The 19318-nt window shown below is 39.7% G+C and overlaps 1 protein-coding gene across 1 annotated transcript in view; it reads left to right on the top strand.

Annotated features, from left to right (window-relative positions):
* Positions 1-2668: 2668 nt before the first annotated feature.
* The window catches only part of gcgrb (glucagon receptor b), a 54905-nt gene continuing 38255 nt past the window's right edge, over positions 2669-19318 (top strand). Inside the window, exon 1 of the mRNA XM_067582936.1 lies at positions 2669-3095. The gene's annotated coding sequence lies outside the window, so the exon portion shown is untranslated. The remainder of the gene's footprint in view (positions 3096-19318) is intronic.

Raw genomic sequence — 19318 nt, 5'->3', positions numbered from 1 at the left:
TTAATGACTGTTCACCTTTGCTTTCATTTTTAAATATTTCATAATATGGTTAAGTGTGGATTTGAATGAATGATTTCTTTTTTTATATTGGCATTCCTGAACTTCCACATATAACCTTGCTTCCTTTTATCTGTAGGCTGAATATCCTTTGATATTGAGGCACTATGGCATACAGCCATTTTGCAGAAGTGAAAGTCATGGGATAACAGAGGATACATAACAAACAGGGTCTCCGGTGCTGTTTTCCTCATGAGTCTCATTGCTTTATCAGCCTGTGGGCTTTTTAACACAGCTCTCACTTCGCTTTCATGCTTCAGCTGTCATATCAGCCTACAGACGAATATCTGACTTGGTGCCATAGTACTACGTGGGGAAATGCTTTTGGAAATGAAGCTTAAATTACTATCCTTGAATATAGAATCTTTACATTTTTTGTATGATTATAAAATAATAATAATGCAGATAAAGAGGCAGATGTACTGGAATGTGTGGAAAAGGGGTCAGTCAAAGCTCAAGTCTTAGGTGCACCTACAAAAATGTTATATCAAACATTTAGTGGGAGGAATGAGGGTTCTGGGTTGACTCAAAGGTTAAAAAAAAGGGAAAAAATGAGATGGTGTAACAGAGTAATAAATCCATGAAAAAAAAAAAAAACCTTACTGGCTTAGCCTGAAGTTAGAAGTATCTCCTATTTGGAAAATTAAGATTCAACACGTCTTGTATAATTTCCTGTTAATACAAACAACATTTCTTAAACACTGGATCCGTCCCAATGCCCACACTTGTGGCATTTGCAAACAGTCAAGTGGCTACTTGTGTGATGTATTTTGGGGCCATACTTTTGAGGTCTTGTTTTGTGGTTTGCAAACAGAACAAGGATACAAGTCTGTCTTTTATGCTAAAATAATAAAACAACAACAACAACAACAAAACCGTATACTAGGCTGAACATATACTAACCTCTGATTGGTGCATTTCAGCCATGAACGCTGGCTAAAATCAAAGCAAAATTCAAATTCAAATGCAAATGTTTTTGCTTATATTTTTTCATGTTTAGGTAGTACACTGTTGGTATTTGAAAATGAAAAACTCAGTTTCACAATTTTGTTATGATTGTGGCCGTAAATGGATAATTATTTGTTGATTGAATTTTAATTGAAATGTTGGTAGTAATGAGGCATTTTCTAACATTAAAATGATTATTTTTGCCATTTAAATTTTTCCCTAGATCATGCACGAACAAATAAAGATAAATGAAAGTTTGATTGAATTATTTCTTTTTAACATTTACAGTCCTGAACTTACTGCTGACAGCTTTTCAACTAAGTAGGAGGACTGATCACTGCAGCTTTGTTGCCAAAATGAATCTTCACAAAACATTAGGTAATACTTTGCTTGGTACTTGGCTAATCCCCTAAACTGTGTTGGTATTGGAACCATCCATTCTGCTTGCGTTACTGGTTTCCTCTGCTGGTTTGTTGTTTTCCTGAGTCTGCATATCTGTTGCAGAATGCAACCTGAGACTAACCTGTCAGTGACCTCTGATCCTCCTCCCACCTGTACATCTTTTTGTCCCATACAGACACTATGGTGCCTGTTCAACATGGAGCAAACTATTCATTTTTTCTCAAAATGCTGTGATATAGCTAAAATAAAAGCCTATGTTATTATCACTTCCTCTAAAATTCCTTTGGACTATGAGGAGGCCAACGCTTCCTACCATGAGTCAGAGAGGAAAAGTATTCAATGACTGATTCACATTCTGTTGGGAGCATCAGCTGGGAGCCGACCTGCATAAAGCTCACCACATTTACCAATACTCTTACTGGAAGTTATAAGACTGACATTGCAAAATAAGGCATTCAAATATAGTGGCATGATGGGCCAAATGACACCAATAAACATAATATACGATGCAGGTGGTTGAACGACAATTTCCTTGTCTGTTAAAGGCGACTTAACAGACAAGCTGCAGTTATTCTGTGCCTTTAAATGTGACTTGCGTCATTCTTTGGCATTTACAGAAAATAAGGACAACCTGAGCCCTTAAGATTGACGTGATGCAGCTTTGGAAAAAATTAACCTCTGCCTCGTCTCTTCAAGTTGCAACTTTGAGGGAGAACTTGTGATGGTTTTAAATTTCTGTGCTCTGGACTGATCCATTCAGCATTGGTTTGCTATGTACCTGGTTTGTGCTCAGTCACTGGGATTGTTTTGTATCCTGTTCTTGTTTTTTTTTTATGTGCTTTAACAATGATATTGACAAAAACACACTGTACTTTTTCAAATCTACACAGTTTGTACTTGTTATAGGCTGCAGCTGCTGAACATATTGTAGATCTGCATGGGATGTGGGTTTCACTACTCAAGTCTACAAACCTGGACACGCTATAAAAACTCAAACACACTCTAGATATATTAGTGTGAACATACGGATATGCACTACTTATAGTAGTAGCTACTAGCTATGGACAATAATTTCACATACATTTCTTCATTCTTATTTTCCTCTTTTGGGTCTCAGTTATTTTTCACATATTTTACAATAATGATATATGATCTGTTCTAGATATTTTTCCTTCTTGATTTTGACACTGACTCTTTTCAGTTGTGTTTTGAAATTTCCTACCGGAAGTCATCCTGTATATCCAGGTTGGTTTGACAGAAATCAGCAGCGCAGAGCAGCAACAGCGGAGCATTAAGCCTCATCCAGCCCGACGCACTTCAGTCCACTCTGCAACAGGAGCGAGATTTAATTAAGAAAACAGACAGAAACAAACAAAAAACAAAAGTGAGCCTAGATAGTAGGCTAACTGGGGGAGAAGAAGAGGAATTTATTGCCACAACTCCATTTTCTTTCTTTCTTTCTTTCCTTCTTTCTTTCTGTCTTTCTTTCTTTCTTTCTTTTTTCTTTCTTTCGCCTTTTTACTCTTTGCTTTCCTTTTTTCTTTCTTTCTTTCCATCCTATCTTTGGACACGGTTATGCGCCCGCGCTGTGCTCTCTGGACTGTACCTGCGGTGATGGGCCGGGCCGGGAGATGAGCAGCGGGTGGTGCGTGGGTGCCAGGGGCGCAAGAGGAGGTCTGCACGCTTAGGTAAAGTCTAATTTTTTTTGCTGTTTGGTCTATTCATCTGTTTATTCTGAGTCTGTCTTCTCTAAGCTTCAGAAGAGCAGGCTAGTGGTTGGCAGATACTTTCTAATAGAGCCTGAGTTGATTCTCTCTGTTTTATTCTGGAGGAGAGCGCAGCCTCAACTTTTTGGAGTTGTTTTTTTTTTTTTCAGGAGCTACTGCAGGTTGATGTTTCCAGCAAAGGCGCTTTATATGTAGTCTAAAATATTTATAGTCCTATTATGTAGGCTACCGTATCACATCTGTCTACATTTCAAGTCTTGTACGCTACTGTAGTCTGTGTCCTCTGCCCGTCCACAACACAGAGATTCCACTCACTTTTCAAGCGCCTGTGTATTATGACTTTTATGGTCAAATACTGTAATGCGTGCGTGCGTGCATGCGTGTGTGTGTGTGTGTGTGTGTGTGTGTGTGTGTGTGTGTTCGCGCGCGCTTCTCACCGCTGATGGCAGCTGAAGCGCGGGATGTTACGTGAGCTCGTGGCCGCCTTATCACGATGAAGGAATGCGAGAACTTAGTTCCAGTAAAACGTTGTGTTTCCTTTATCAGCAAACTTTCAGTGTTCTTCATTAATTATCTGCTTGTGTGCTGATCACACTTTGCGTGTTGATGAAGGACATATAGGCCTAAGTAATGGTTGATGATGCCAGCGATGATTAAACAGTGGATGAGGTGATATGTGATATATGGATCTATATGAATCGATTGTATTGTGGGTTATAGCTTGTTTGCTGATGCTGAATTAGAGGAATATGATCACTTGAATTTCTACATTTCTCCCTCTCATTGTTGTTCTTAATGAACCGATAAAGTCAGGTTGGAGTGACATGAAGTGCCTGCAGAAGGCTGTCAGTGGGCTACTAGATATGATGGATGTAAATATTTTGTTTCTACTGTGATTTCTGAATGACTATGTCGTGATCATGACACAGCAGGCGTTGTTTTCATGTGAAGGTGGAACAAAATTTTCCAAAACAAGATTTCCTTGTTTGTTGAACCCTAAATGTCTTACTGTCTTGTGATCACTGTGCACAGAGCGCCATACTAGGCTCAGTGATCATCTGTAATCTGCAGACATTCAGACAATCTCTGCCGTTTTTTTTGTTTGTTTGGTTTTTTTACTGCTCACATTTGACATCTGCAAAGAAGAGTTTTTTATAGCCTAATGCAGCTGCAAACAGGCTCCCTGTGCTGCCTTTAGGGGCCTTGAGTGTCCCTGTGGTCATCAGAAGTTAGTTTACAGTAGCCTGTAGTGACCAAATTAAACATAAATCAATGTAGCCTAATTTTCTTGTGACAAGTTCACAAAATGATTCTTTCATATTGCAGTGACTGTGAGAAGCAAAATCCAATTATGTCAAGATTGCAAAATTAATATTTTGTGACATGAACATTAAAACAATTGCACAAATGCAATTTATGGCTTATATGTGTTGCACTTCGACACTCTGCACATCACAGGCAGGTTTCTGTGAAGAAAGGTTAAGCTGGATTCTTGTCCTGGGTCAACTGAAAATTTTCTTCTGCTTTAAAAGTAGATGAGAGGAGCTGATGTGATTGGCCATTACTGAAGCTTGCCCCAAGTACAATCTAATAATTCCATACATCCTGTTTTCCAGATTGTGCTCTGTTGCACCAGGTTTGCACTTGTATTTCATACACACACACATGCTCTTGATCACCAAGTTTGTCCTCTTGATTGCACTCAGTTTCTGAATAACAGTGCCCTTTCTCCTCCTTGGTGTCTTTTTGTCCCCCTCTGTGTTTTCTTTCACTCTTCAAGAAGTAATATCCTAAGTTTACCTGCCTAAGGGTTCAGTAGTTTCCCCAGACATCAGACCAGCCTTTTGTAATGGTATGATGGCTGGAGATTTGATTTGCCTGGTCGGGATGGGCCGGCATACATACAGGGAACATTTACAAAGGACAGATATTGATTCACGTTGGTCTTAAAACATGGAAGCAGACGAAGTGAGCTAATGTCTTTTTTCCATTAACTTCTTCCTCCTGGCAGGACCCCTGTTGTCAAAAGCTGAGGTTTCACTGGCTTAACTTTTTCCAATCAATAAACCAACAAAGAAGGTTGTTGTGAAACAAGACAGGGCCAGCTTCATTCAGCAGGACTATGGATGGAGCCTGTGGGGGCCATTGTTGGAAGAACGTAATAGCTTTGCCCTTTGACTTTGAGTCCATTAATATATTGGACCCTCTTGTGGCTCAAGAAGATAGTCTCTGCAATATTTTCAGTTCACACATTCTACATTCTAGTAGACTTACGTCTAAGGCTGCAACAAACGATTATTTTCATTATCAGTTAACCTGTTGATTATTTTCTTGATTAATCGATTAGTTGTTTGGTCCATAAAATGTCTGAAAACAGTGAAAAATGTCAATCACTGTTTCCCAAAGTCCAAGGTGACCTCCTCAAAGGCTTGTTTTGTCCATAACAGTCCACAAGCCAAAGATATTCAGTTTACTGTCATATAAGGCTAAGGAAACCAGACAATTTCACACCTGAGAGGCTGGAATCAGAGAATTTGGACATTTTTTTCTTGAAAAATGACTCAAAACAATTCAATGATTATCAAAATAGATGGTTGATTAATTTAATAGTTGACAACTAATCAATTAATCAATGAAACGTTGCAGCTCTACCTATCCATGCTGTCTCTTATTATATTGACTCTATCACAGTTTCAAACAAAAGTCTTACAGGCAACATGCAGTGACAGATGATACACAACAAACTATTGGGACAGTTGCATTTTTTTTTAGCATTGATGCGTGACAGCTCTCCATAAAAGTAGCAGTTTTATCACATTTGCACATTCGCTACCTGGACTTCTTCTTCTGTCTGCATGACACCAAATTTCATGCTGATCCATACAGTAGTTGTAGAGACATTGTGAACATGGACGTCTGTGTAAAATTTTGTGCCAATCCATCCATTAAATATTGAAATATTTCACTGGATATTTGAGAACTTGGACCTGCTGGTGGCACTTAGATGAAAAGTTGAAGAATCATCAGTGAGTAATAAGGATTTATCCTCAGGAAAACCATGAGTGTTTGCACAAAATTTCATGGCAATCAATCAAATAGTTGGTGAAATATTTTTGTCTGATCCAAAGTGATTGACCACCCGACAGACCAACAGGCTGACACTGCCATCCCTGTAGCCATAAAAATAAACCATTAAGCAGCGTAATGCATGGACCTGAATTTCAATTTAATAGAGCCACTTAAAGGTACCCAGTGGAGTTTTTGACCACCACTAGTAGTGCTAGGGAGCAATGTTTTTACAAGTGGGTCCCTGTTTTGTTTGTATTGTGCAAATGCACAAGGATGCACTGGTGTGCACATGAACATCGGTTGGTTTCACATCCTGCTGCTGGTAGCGGTGACATGCCAACAAACATAGCAAATGGCAGTGAAAAAGACAGTTAATGATAGATAATTATTGTACATACAAAATGAACTTAATTCTGCAAAAATCCAAAATAATATTGTGGAAATAGTAGTTACCTGGATGTAACTCCAACGCTAATGGATGTAACGCCCTCTAATGGGCTTCCCCATTGGTTTACCCCCTTGAGGCTCCACCTCGGCACCTGAGAAAGATCTTTGCACTTACTGCCCAATCGGGGGGTAACAGCCTTGCAGCATCCTCCCCCTATAAAGCCCCAGCGCACTTGCGGTTCGTCTTCCTTTGAAACTCAGCAACAAACAACTGGGGCCAGCTGGGCTTGTGGTTAGATGGCTACTCACATACTCATAGAAATGGAGTTACAAATAGATAACTACTATTTCTATGTCGTATATGTTCTGCCCTCTAACGGGCTTCGCTATTGGTTATAACCTAAGCCATAGGCTGTTAGGGATGAGATGTACTCCCAGCTGGACTCGAACCAACATACAGCAGCAGTCCAACGGTCAAGCACCACCTGTCTTAGGGTCTCACACCGGACTGCAAAAAGGCCAGCAACAGCTGGCCGCTTATCAAACCTTAGTCTGCACTAGATGAGATCCTTCCAGACAGTGCACCAAACACTGAATGAGACACAGAACCAGCAGTCATATCCCTGAGATATGCGATGCCCCTGGTGGAGTGTGCCCTCAGACCCGCTGGGGGAGGTTGACCCACCACCTCATAACTTCTGCGGATCGCATCACAGATCTAGTGATCAAGTCCTTGCCCAGACCGAGGGGCTCCCTGAGCCCGACTGTTGTGGCAGACGAGCAGCGGACTTACTGAAAGCCACTGTGGACCTGTCACTGGACCTCTCCGTGGTGCAGTGACGCCAGCGAAGCCTCTGCTGCTGCTGCTGCTGCTGCTGGGGATAAAAATGTGAGCCCAGCTGCTCAGCCCGGTGGCATAGGCGAGTCACATGAGAAGCAGGACTTGCAAGTATACATGGTGAATTCGTCTGTGACACCTGATAGTGAACAAAGTTTGTAGGTCAAGGTGGAGCCTTAAGGGGGTAAACCAATAGCGAAGCCTGTTAGAGGGCAGAGCACGTACAACGTGAAAGTATTACTACTGAAATACATAACTTACGAGAGTATATTGTACATTTTAATAAGCAACATAAATTAACATGGTAAACTTAAGTAATTAAAATAACCCAAAAAGCTATGTGTACAGTGACAGTACAGTGGTTACAATAGCAGACAAACATGGATGTAAACATTTTAAAAAATCATCTTTGCAAATGTTTTCTGAAAAGGGAATTGCACTCAACATGTTTGTTAGACATTGAGGAAACATAGTCCGTTTTGGTGAGTAACAATGACACAGTGCATTTTGGTGAGTAACAATGAGTGTAAATATAACTTTCATTTGTTTACCAGAAAAAAAAAAACTCCACAGGACATTAACTTCAGGAGTGTTTGTCAGCATATGACAGGAAGAAAATCTGGACCCAAACTCTTTCCTAGCAGCACAATTCTGATTAAACTGTCAGTAATGTCTGAGGTTGGATTTCTGATGGTGCACCACAAACAGCCAGTCTATCACAAGCACAGAGCACTATTTAGTCACAGGGATGAGTAGAGAATAACATTTGATCAACGCTTTTATAAATGTATCAACGTTAATGGAAGCCAGGAAATAGTTTATAACAGAGATCTTGATGTTGAACTGTAGATATTAATTAAAACTTGAACTGCTTCCCCCCCTCTTTGAATAAATCAACAGATGTTTGAATAGTAACACCATCAGAGGTTGGAAGGTGTTTTCTTTTGTTGCAGTTCTTTTGTGCCTGGATGAACTCCAGTCTCTCCTTAGCAGATCATTTCCACAGGAAGAATGATGTAAACACTGACATTTCAGCGCTCTGTTGAACTGCCAGTTAGTACTTTCACCGTGTTTTTATCAACGTCATCACGCAGGGAAAATACAGGCTTGGTATTTCATTGTACTACATGTATAACAAATGAAATAAAGCCTCATACAACAAAGGCACTCATCAACATCTCTTATGTATTCATGCAAACACAGTAGATTGAGTGAAACCTTCACTACCAGAGCACTCCCCGCCACACATTATACTCTCTCCCAGGGAACCAGAGCACACTAAATAAAAGATAATACTGCGAGGAACTGTCCTCACCTGAGCCAAAGAACATTCATCAGTCAAAATCCAATCTACAATCTACAACAGAGAACATATTTAATGCTGATAGGATGGTTTGTGTGTCTTGCGGGAACTTTAAAGTTTCTGACTGTTGTTAACATGCTCAGAATGAGAGGGAGGTTTATATAAAAAAAAACACTCTTGCATTTTTCATGTATATTTTCTTTTGCCGACTCCTCTATTTGATCTCTCTGTTATTTATTCATTAGGGTGGGTTGAGGTGCAGGGTGAATGATTATGCAAGGAGCCTCACAAACAGCCATTGTTTATTTAATCAACATTGGCCCAGGTTTCTCACGCATGCTGTGCTCACACACACACACACACACACACAAACATGCACACACACACACATACACACACACACACGCACACACAAAGAGAGCACATTACAAGCTGATTGCCCCTGCCTGGTTAAACAGACATTTTATCTATCAGCAAAAATCACATTAATTAATCTCCCCAGTCTGATGCTGATGTCATCAACATCACATTATTTAATCTCCCCAGTCTGATGCTGACGTCATCAATGTGAGACACCCCTGTGGCTAATTAATCCAGGATATGGCCGCAGGGCAGGGGCACGTGAGAGCTTACAGATGTTTTAAATTGCTGAGCTTCTACTACAGATACAGGAGAGTTAATGGTTAGGCAGGCTCTGTCCTCATGTGCTCATGTAAGTAAAATAGAAAGTGCAACATTTTCACAGGTATTGTCATAGTGGTCAGTAATATGCAGCACACACAAGGGATCACACACAAGCTGATAAAATGATTATTACTGTGTATTATAACATCTGTGTTTGGGCACAAAAACACGTACTATATACTGATTTTCATACTACAGTTTGTACAGTATTTTTCAGTTAGTACAAGAAATTAATTATTAATGAACTTTATGATTTTATACTAACAGGAAATGATGTGAAATATGAGCCAATGAACAATCAAATGGAAACTTTGCTGTGCCCATTCACTAAAATACTTGTTCTAATCAGGATTTGAGTATGTAGTGTGCTCACATTGGGAACGTGACAAAATTAAGTCAACTCAAAATACTACAATAAAAAAATTGCTTGATTTTTGTGCTGGTGATGGACACTATTGCACTATGCACAAAGGAAATGAAGGTACAACACCAGAGAGAGCTCAAAAACACACAACACACAAACTCACTTTAAAAACACACAAGCAAATGAAGGCAACGTCTTTAACACTAAGACAAAACACAGACATGTGTTTTAGAAAATGCAAATGAGTAAAACAAATATATACACAGTCATAGCATAAAGAAACACAATGCAAATACAGAAAACCAAAGCAAATACAGCCATGCTAGCGGTTCTGTGACACTGTATTTTGGGTGTAGCGGTGCTTTGAAGCTAAATGCTAACATGCCCACAATGACAATTCTCACACAATTATGTTAAATAAGTCAAATGTTGACAACACAAAAGGAGTTTAATACAGTAGGAGTATTAAAAACTGAGAGTAGGCCTAACTTGTGTAAGGCTAACGCTAACTGTATAATCAAGGTCTGCAATAATATCAGGATCACACAGTCAGAATGTTCAAACTAAAATGAACAACATCACTGATGAGTGGTCAACATATTCATCCGTTTTCAGTGTCCCCCGTCGTGTTCTGTTGGACTTGTTCTGTATTTGTGGTTTGACAAAGCTTGTTAACTCGTACCTGTTAATAGCACTTAAACACACAGTAATTTGAAATTTCATTGAGCTTTTATGCATGTTCATGCATGTGCTTGCCATGCTGTTGTGTCTGTGTGTGTGTTCAGTGGTGACTATCTGGACGGATCTAATCTTCGTGCTGCTCTGTGAGTTCTCTGACTGACAGTGAAATTGAAAACCATGAATCAGGTCCGTTGCATTTATTACATGCCTGCGTCATCCTTCACTCCACCTCTCTGTCTTTCTCTCGCTCGACTTTCAGCATTTATGGCCTGCATCTGAATCTCTTATCTCATCCTATTCACCCATTAATGGTTATTATCCTTCCTTTTTACACCCTGTCTGATAAGGGAGTCAGTTAAACACACTCCCTTTGTTGTTCTGATGTATGTCTTTCTCCCTCCGCTTCCCTTTATTTCATCACCTCTTCACACAATACATTAACTATCTCTGTATCCTCCTCTACATCTCTCTCCCACTCCTCTGGAGTGCTCTTTCTCAAATCACCCCAATCCTAATCTCCCTATATTTTCTCACTGTCTTTCTTGAAATGTAAAATAGAAGCTCTTCTGCCCCATCCCACCCAGTGCATTTTGTGTGTGTGTGTGTGTGTGTGTGTGTGTGTGTGTGTGTGTGTGTGTGTTCATGACTGCATAAGCGTGGGTGTAATCTGCTCATCCATTCTCCCCAAGTCCCCACCCTCACCCTTGACTTTCATTTGACCCCACACTTGGAAGTTTCACGGTGGCACAAACTTCAGTTAAGGTATGTTTAGACAAATAAATATTCTCAATACCACTTAAAGACAAATGGTGCCTGATTAGCTTCATTGAGGAGAAGAATAAAAAATGTGTCAAGTGAAAAAAGAATGATAAAACTGAAAATGAACAGAGGAATAGATAAAGTGAGGATTGGAAAAGGTTTTTTATTGTTACATGTTCCAGTGAAGTGTACAAAGCAACGAGAGAGTGTAGTTACTGTAAATCCGTGTATATATACAACAGATCAGTAACCAGATCCCCCCCCTACCACCAACCTTTTGAAAGCGTGCTTCCTGAATTTTTTTGTGCCTGTGTGTCGGACTGGGACAGTGCAGACAGACAGATAGCGCTGACCTCACAGCACAAAACTGTGTGAATTTAACAAATAGTCAAATGTTCAGCAGTGGACACCAACTTATTCAAACCTCTGGAAACTACTTTGTGTTACTTTCAGTCAGACTTTGCATGGAGCTATTTTAAATTTGAGAATGAATCACTCTGTGTAATAATTTCTACTTTCATCCAGCAGCTCTGTGCTTTGCTTTCCCTGTCCACAGTCTTTTGTTATGCATATGCGTGCTTGTAAGAAGAAACCCGGTTACGAGTATAATGAAAATAATTGTTAGTCGCAGCTCTAGTTTCTTTTATCCCCTACCCTGATTATGGTAAACAGTTTTTTATGACCGAGAGTTTTATGACAGTTAAGACTAGAGAAAGCTGAATGCAAGCCAGTTACAGACAGGAAGCGCATATAACGCAGGCTTCAGGCAGGAAGAGAATAATATTAGAATCAGAGTGATGTATGCAATATAAATAAGTAATATAAATAAATATATTGACACAATTACAGTATATAGTCTGCCATGATATGCTCTGCAGTTAGTTAAAGTAATGTAATGAAATCTATAATGACCACACACAGTGACAGTCTATCAGTGAAGAAAAATGTGTAGCTGGTAGAGAGTGCAGCAGGGCAGTCTTCTAGAGGTAACCATAAATGACAATAAGTGGCAGTTGCATAAGCGATAACATGCGTAGGATTGATACAGTGGGGGTGAAGTGTTCAGGAGTTCAAGAGCCTGATGGCTCGGGGGAAGTCTTTTGTACTGTGCTGCTATACTCCAGTACGGTTTTCCGGATGATAAAAGAGTAAACGACCCACGGTTTCAGTTGGCTCGGCTCCTGAAGGATCCTCTGGCTTTTTTTACCCTGCTCCTCTTGGTGTAGAAGTCCCACATGGAAGGCAATAAGCTGCACAGCTTTGACCACATATCAAAATGCAGTCAGTCAGGATACTCTAGATTGTGCAACTATACAAGTTGCAGAGTATCCTCGAGTCCATGCTGAGACTCCTTAGCTGGCAGAGGAAGAAGAGTCATTATCTGCGATGTCAACGTGCTGAGGACACCGCAGGTCTTCACTGATGTGCACCCCAAAGAACCAGACACTGCTGACTCTCTCCACTGGTTCATGTGATATAGATGGGGCAATGTGGGCATCCTGCCTCCTCCTGTAGTTCACTACCAGCTCTGTAATCTTCTGGACATCCAGCTGGGGGGTTGTTGTCCTCGCAACATGATGACAGGACCTCCTCCATCCTGTATGCTGTCTCTGTACTATCTGTGATGCAGCCAATGACTGTGGTGTTGTCTGCAAACCTCACGATGTGGTTTGATCTTTTCTTGGCCATGTAGTGGTGGGTGAAAACGGAGTACAGGAGGGGACTCAGCACACAGTCTTGAGGAGAGCCTATGCTGAGGGACGGTGTAGCACTCCTTCTCAGTGAAGCAGTTTGTCAGCTAAAGATATCTTGAGTTATTTAAACTAAAATCTTCTGTTTCTTTTAAAATTTAAGTCTGGTAAAATAGACCAAAAAAAATACATTTAAGAAAAAGTAAAAGGATGTTATTTTGCTGAGTGTGCTGGTAGGGAGAGACAGGGGAAGTAGAAGATGTCTATTTGACATTTGGATCAGTCAAACAAGACATCAATACAGATGCGCTGTTACTGCTGTTTCCTGACATAGATGAATCCCAACTGACAAACTCACTGACACTTAATTACTGTACATAAATGGACAGTTAACACCGAATGATGAATTAATTCATTGCCGAATGCTAATTCAAACCCCACACAAACTCTCACACACACACCCACAACTGAAGAACTGAACTAGGAGGATATGTCCAGGCCTATCAGCGCTGAGATCACACTGGCAGACTGGTGATGTCCTTCTGAGCTTTACTGTATGAGGGTTTTGTCTGGTTTATATGTACATCCAGGCATTCTTTTAGTGCGTGTGTGTATGTGTGTGTGTGTGTGTGTGTGTGTGTGTGTGTGTGTGTGTGTGCTGATATGTGGAAGACAGAAGTGCTTGCGGAGAGAGTATTTATAATTAGACGGTGAACATTTACCCTCTAGGATATCACTTACCCCTCCATGTCTTTCATCGTCTCCCAACTAATGTTTTAGTCATGCTGCCCGTCTGTCGTCATGACTCCTGTTGTTGAGACAACCATTATCCCAGCTCTCCAGGGGATGGCTGAAGTTTGTCCTGATGTTCGTCCCCTCTGTTGCAAACTTCACTTCACGCAGAAATCGAAAATGAACTGACGTTGGCAGTGATGAATGAATAGTGTATATACAATATATTAAACAGTTGTATTTTTAACACACTTCAAAAAGGCTGAGCTCACTTTAAGCACATCCAGCTGTTTTCAGTAGAACAGGGGATTCAGAAAAGTAATCAGGGACATTGTGGCAAAATCATTTAAATCTATTATTTACTTTTAATTGGATGCATTCTACTGAGTAGCAAACTACAGTAGACGCGACTTGCAATCTTTCTTTAGTATCTCATAAAGAAACTTTAAAAAATAATCTGTGACACTAACACTAAACAGAAATAGGAGCCTGAATAGTTATATCACCAAATCATCTCAACATATGACCCTCTCCTGCCAACCTTTAATGAAGAAATTTGGATTCTTGAAGCACAATAATGTCAAATAGCCAATATCATTTGCTTCTGAATGACATGGGTAAGATATACTAGATATACCAGAGCTGTGCCATATGTGTGTGACAGACAGAAATCATGTGACATCATAAGTCACAGATGTCAGTTTTTCCTCAAGCTAAAAGAGTTTTTTTCTGAAAAGTAGAGGACTACTTCTACATTTGAGAAAAAATAATCTACCATGTGTTTCTGGATGCATAAATACATGTCAGGAAAGGATATGTGTCAGGAACCATTATTGGTCAGTCCTTATTTTGATGAAATAATTTCAGCTTGCTGTTTGCAGTCTCTGTAAGCCAGGCTGAGCCTCACCTACATTTGATCAGGCATAATCACATTGCCAGATAGAGTAAATATTTTCACCAATCTCTTATCTCTCTATCGATTTGATTAAAGAAGACACAGGTTATTTCATCCAACCAGTCGTTAGAACAGCTGAGATTTATTAAGTAGAGTTTGACAGTGAGAGAAGACAGCAAGGAGAGTATGTGGCAGGATCAGACAGTAGTGGACTGTAAAGCCATGAAAACATGGCTGACTGAACAACCAATAGGATTAATGGAGTTAATTGTCTATAGCTCTAATTTTATTCATAATAAGATGAAATTGAACTGCAGCTACTTTCATCACCATTTTCAAACTGAGGTGAAAACAAAAGCTTAAATCAATGACATACAATAGAGGCCACTCAATTATTATAATTACCATAATTCATATTTCAAAAATTGTATGCAACATAGTTTAAGTGCAAAAGCCCACAAATACACATCACTACAATACACCAGAAGCTTCCAAACTTGTATTTTGAATGACTGTTGCTGTCTATTTCTTTGTGATTTGTGCAAAACACCATAGTCTAACATCTCTATTAGTTGTAGCTGATTGTCAGTTATAGTCTTACCTAAGTTATTTGACTCAAAATTCATATTAAAATAAGCAGAAGTGGTTCTCAGCTGTTTAGACTCAACAAAAATGTTCTTCTTTGGGAAGTTGAGACAGACCCTCAAAACAGGATCTGAGCTTGTTTACTAATCCTGAAAACCATCACTGTTGCTTACTGTGGCCACACAAGAACAGGCAATTGGAAAAAGGAAGAGACTATATAAGTTAGAGGAAGTGGAATGAATATATATTTGGTATCTATTCAGAGATAAAATGTAAAGAGGTTATGAATAACAGGGAGGAATACTGTGGTACACATGTCTGAAAACATCTGAATGTTTCAGTATTAGAGCCCGAGAGCCTCTCACAGATTTAATACGCCCTTTAAAAGTTTAGAAGTATCTAGTGAACACCTAAAATATAAAGTCAATGTCCTTGCTATTAAAAGCAGGACAGAACTGAGCAGATTCAACTCACATCCCTGCTGTTTTCTTTATGTATGATTAAAGAAAAGTAAAGCTCATGGTCCACAATGTGCATTCAAGGACAGAAACACACAAAGCAACAAAGATGTTGATTCATGAATAACTACAAGGCATCTGATTACAAACCATAATCACACCTGAATCCTATTGTGAATTACTCATGTCAGTTTTACCACCTCGGTTGCATGCTTAAAAACAATCTCAGCCTTAGCAGCACAATCGACCATTGTCATGATCATCAGTGCGTAGAGAGCCTGCCGAGCCCTGATCAATACGCTGCGGATCTAAAGCATGCCCGATTAAGAGGCTGATGCAGATCTCCATCGGCCCTCTGTGTGTTTAATCTCAAAGAAACCCAACCAAACCATCCATCCACCTCTACTGTCACTACAACCAACACACCCATTATCACTTTGTGAGTACTAAAGACATTCATCCCACAGCTTTAATGTCCTATTAAATCTAGTCAACACTGTCTTCATTCAAGGTACAAAAATATATAATGACTTCACAAACTTTGGATTTTTTGTTGTCGTTGTTGTTGTGATTGTTTTTACTCATCCTTGTGTACCAGCCTAATAAGCTATTGTTAAAATAATATTTGTTTGTTATAAGGCACAATGTATAAATGTAAATAGTAAGTTTAATCAAAAATCTGTAATTTCATTTCATTCATTAGTAAAGAATAATTTCAAGTGCCCTGGTGCAACACCTGCAGGCAGACAATTTATGTTAATTAGTTCATGCATGGTGGAGCTGTGAAGGCGCACAATTTCTAATCATGTCCTTTGGAAATAATTTTGTTCTCCCATTAAATTAACAATAACTAAAACCTAACAATACATGTGTGTCATCATACAAGGACTGGTGTGGATAATTTGAAGGCTACAGCTGGACACGTCTGAGCCACTTTGTCTCTACATGAACAAAGCACAGTATGATTATCATTATTAATAGTTTTTTCAAAATCCAGCTCCCTGACCAGCTCACACTTTTATAACCCAGTCTCTTTGGTCTGTGCAAAATATTTAAAAGCAGGAGTAGACTGCAGCAACTGAAAAACAACACAGCAACAACACAGCATAGACCACATGGTCAGCAATCAAGCTGTGAAGATTAGCAATCATCCAACTCCAAAATCATTCTGAAACCCTGTGAGAAAACTGAAAACACCTCTTGAAACTCTTATCATTTTATCGTCTGTCATGTCGATCACCAGGTAAATAGTACAAACAGGGTTTATGCTACAGAGTCATTTCTGAAGAATGTGAACTTGCAAATGTTTGATTGGCCAATGCCAGCTCCTTGCTCCTAGACGGAAGAGATGTCAAAACAATGGCCTCATTGAAATGAATGAGGAGGCTGTGTTTTGTCATGCAGCTCGGTTGACTTCTGTTTGCACTTAGCTTTACTGTGGAAGTGGTATCATTGAGTTGTCCCTCTCCACCAAAAAAAACCAAACAATAATTTTTGTTTTTTGTATTCAAAATAAAAGTTTAAAAAAAATCAGTGTCACCTCCCTCTCTCTTCTTACTATAAACAAAAACAAAACAAAGAACAAATGCACAAAAGAACATGTATTTAAGGAAGGTAACTCCTCGGAGGCAAATTAACTGGGCTAAATTGGGCTACAAACAAGAGGTTGAATACAAACTGAGCAATAACAGTTTAGGCTCAGCCTGGGACAGTGTCAGGATCATGGTTGGGTTGGGATAAAGTAAGAAAAGGGTGGCTTTAGAAGACCTTTCATCAGATCTGGCTTTGGCTCAGGAGTTTAATATGTTTTATTCAAGATCTGATGTGCATGATTTTAGCAACTAAACTGCTGTTTTAAAACACAACCTACTAAATTCTAGTAAGGCTGTCCCTTCCTTTTCTGTACACACTGTTGTGAATACTTTCAAACATTGTAAAGCCAGAACGAGCCCTGGCCCTGATAACATTGGTAGCTGTATGCTGTTTCACTGTGTTGATCCAATAGGCCCTATTTTTAATTGTATTTTTAATATGTCATTCTGTCAGCAAAGGGTCCCTGAACTATGGAAACAATCTATAATCTACAAAAGTTCCCATTGCAAAAAATAGCCATCTCAAGACTCTGAATGGCTACAGGCCTGTAGCCTTGACCTCACTAATTATGAAGTCATTTGAAAAGTTGGTTAAAAAGGAACTTCTGGAGCATCATCTCGACTCATTATGGTCTGCATGTCAAACCAACAGGGGGCTTCAGAATGCAACTATAACTCTGCTCAACTTCATCAATAAGCAATTAGAGGGTAGTAAGAACCCTGCCAGACTGTTGTTTGTGGACTTCCCATCAGCTTTTAAAGTAATGGATGGAGCCATCGTGATGTCACCCATTGGTTTGTGGACTCACGTTTTGAAACTTTGAGTTTGGCATTTTGACTGTTGCCATCTTGGATTTTTGAAGCAAGAAGTGATGAGAAGTGACCATATTTGGACCAGAGGGTGGAGCTGACCCTAATGCTAGCTGCTAGCTTGGTTAGCACGGTGCATGTGCAGTCTATGGTTAACTGTGATAATGCAAATGTTAATGTTTTCGCTAGCGAAAAACTGGCTTAAATGAAATTAGTGGAAAAACTGAGGGTTTTTAGTATAACCAAACGCTGAACAAGACTTTTTAAAATTAACTTTCATGAACTGAAAACACACTGAAATAGCGATGGCTACAGCTACACATATGCTCTGTGAATCTGGGGTTACTCCATGTTTACATTACCTAATCAACATTGTCGCTGTGGTAGCAACTTGTCAATCACAAGGTAGCCATGCCCATAATTTACAAAATGAACATCATGCTGTTTTGAAGAAGATGTGAAACTAGTGATTGAGACCATAAACTCATTAGGAAAGTTTTTATTGAGGTAATATATCAAGTGAAAAGTAGGGTAATTTTCTCATAGACTTCCACACAAATGGACTTCTTTTTGGAGCCAGTGGAGCTGCCCCCTGATGCAGTCCCAGTGTTATGGGTGGGCCCTGGGGGGCCAGGCCCATCCATCCAGGAATTTGGTCCTCCAGGAGAAATAAGCATCAACGCCGTTTTAATGCACAGTCCTACTGGGGCTCACGCCCCGGGCCCAATGATATGAAAGGGCCCATGAGGCTTGGGAAAAAAATAAAATAAAATTGACAGGGAGGAAAAAAATCCCGCCTTGTTTGTACGTTTTTTTGTCCATTTGTGGTGTCTGGATTTAAAGCGAAGTGAGACATCACCTTATGTTTAGTATCTCTGATGCTCCTAAGTGGAAACCAGAGGTGCAGTGTTTGTTTTGTTGTCAACAACAGTTGTCACACTTACACCTTTAGTTTCACTCTTTTTTTATCTTTCTGTCTCTTGCTGTTTCTAAGAAGCTTGTTTAACGCTCCGAGCTTCAGTTTGCACAAGTTACTGTTATTCAAAGTTTTTGTCGGTGTGACGCCACAGTGGGAAGTTAAAGTGGCGAGCTGAGGTTAGCATGCAGGCTGGTGTTTCGGATTAACCAGAGACCGTGTTATGTGGTGACTTTCAGGGGAATGTGTTGTGGTTATCGTGGTGACGGCAGCTGTTGAAAACAAGAACAGAAGATGTAGGTGTCCTCCTAAAAGTCTTATGTTATCCTTTGTTCAACACAGTCTGGTCCTTTTTGTATTAATGTTACATTATGTAAATTAGATGGTGTTGCCAACGAAAAGTATTCACATTTCCTCACT

Source organism: Thunnus thynnus, chromosome 3 (genome assembly GCF_963924715.1).
Source record: "Thunnus thynnus chromosome 3, fThuThy2.1, whole genome shotgun sequence".
Taxonomy (NCBI): Eukaryota; Metazoa; Chordata; class Actinopteri; order Scombriformes; family Scombridae; genus Thunnus; species Thunnus thynnus.
This window is presented reverse-complemented; position numbering and strand designations above follow the sequence as displayed.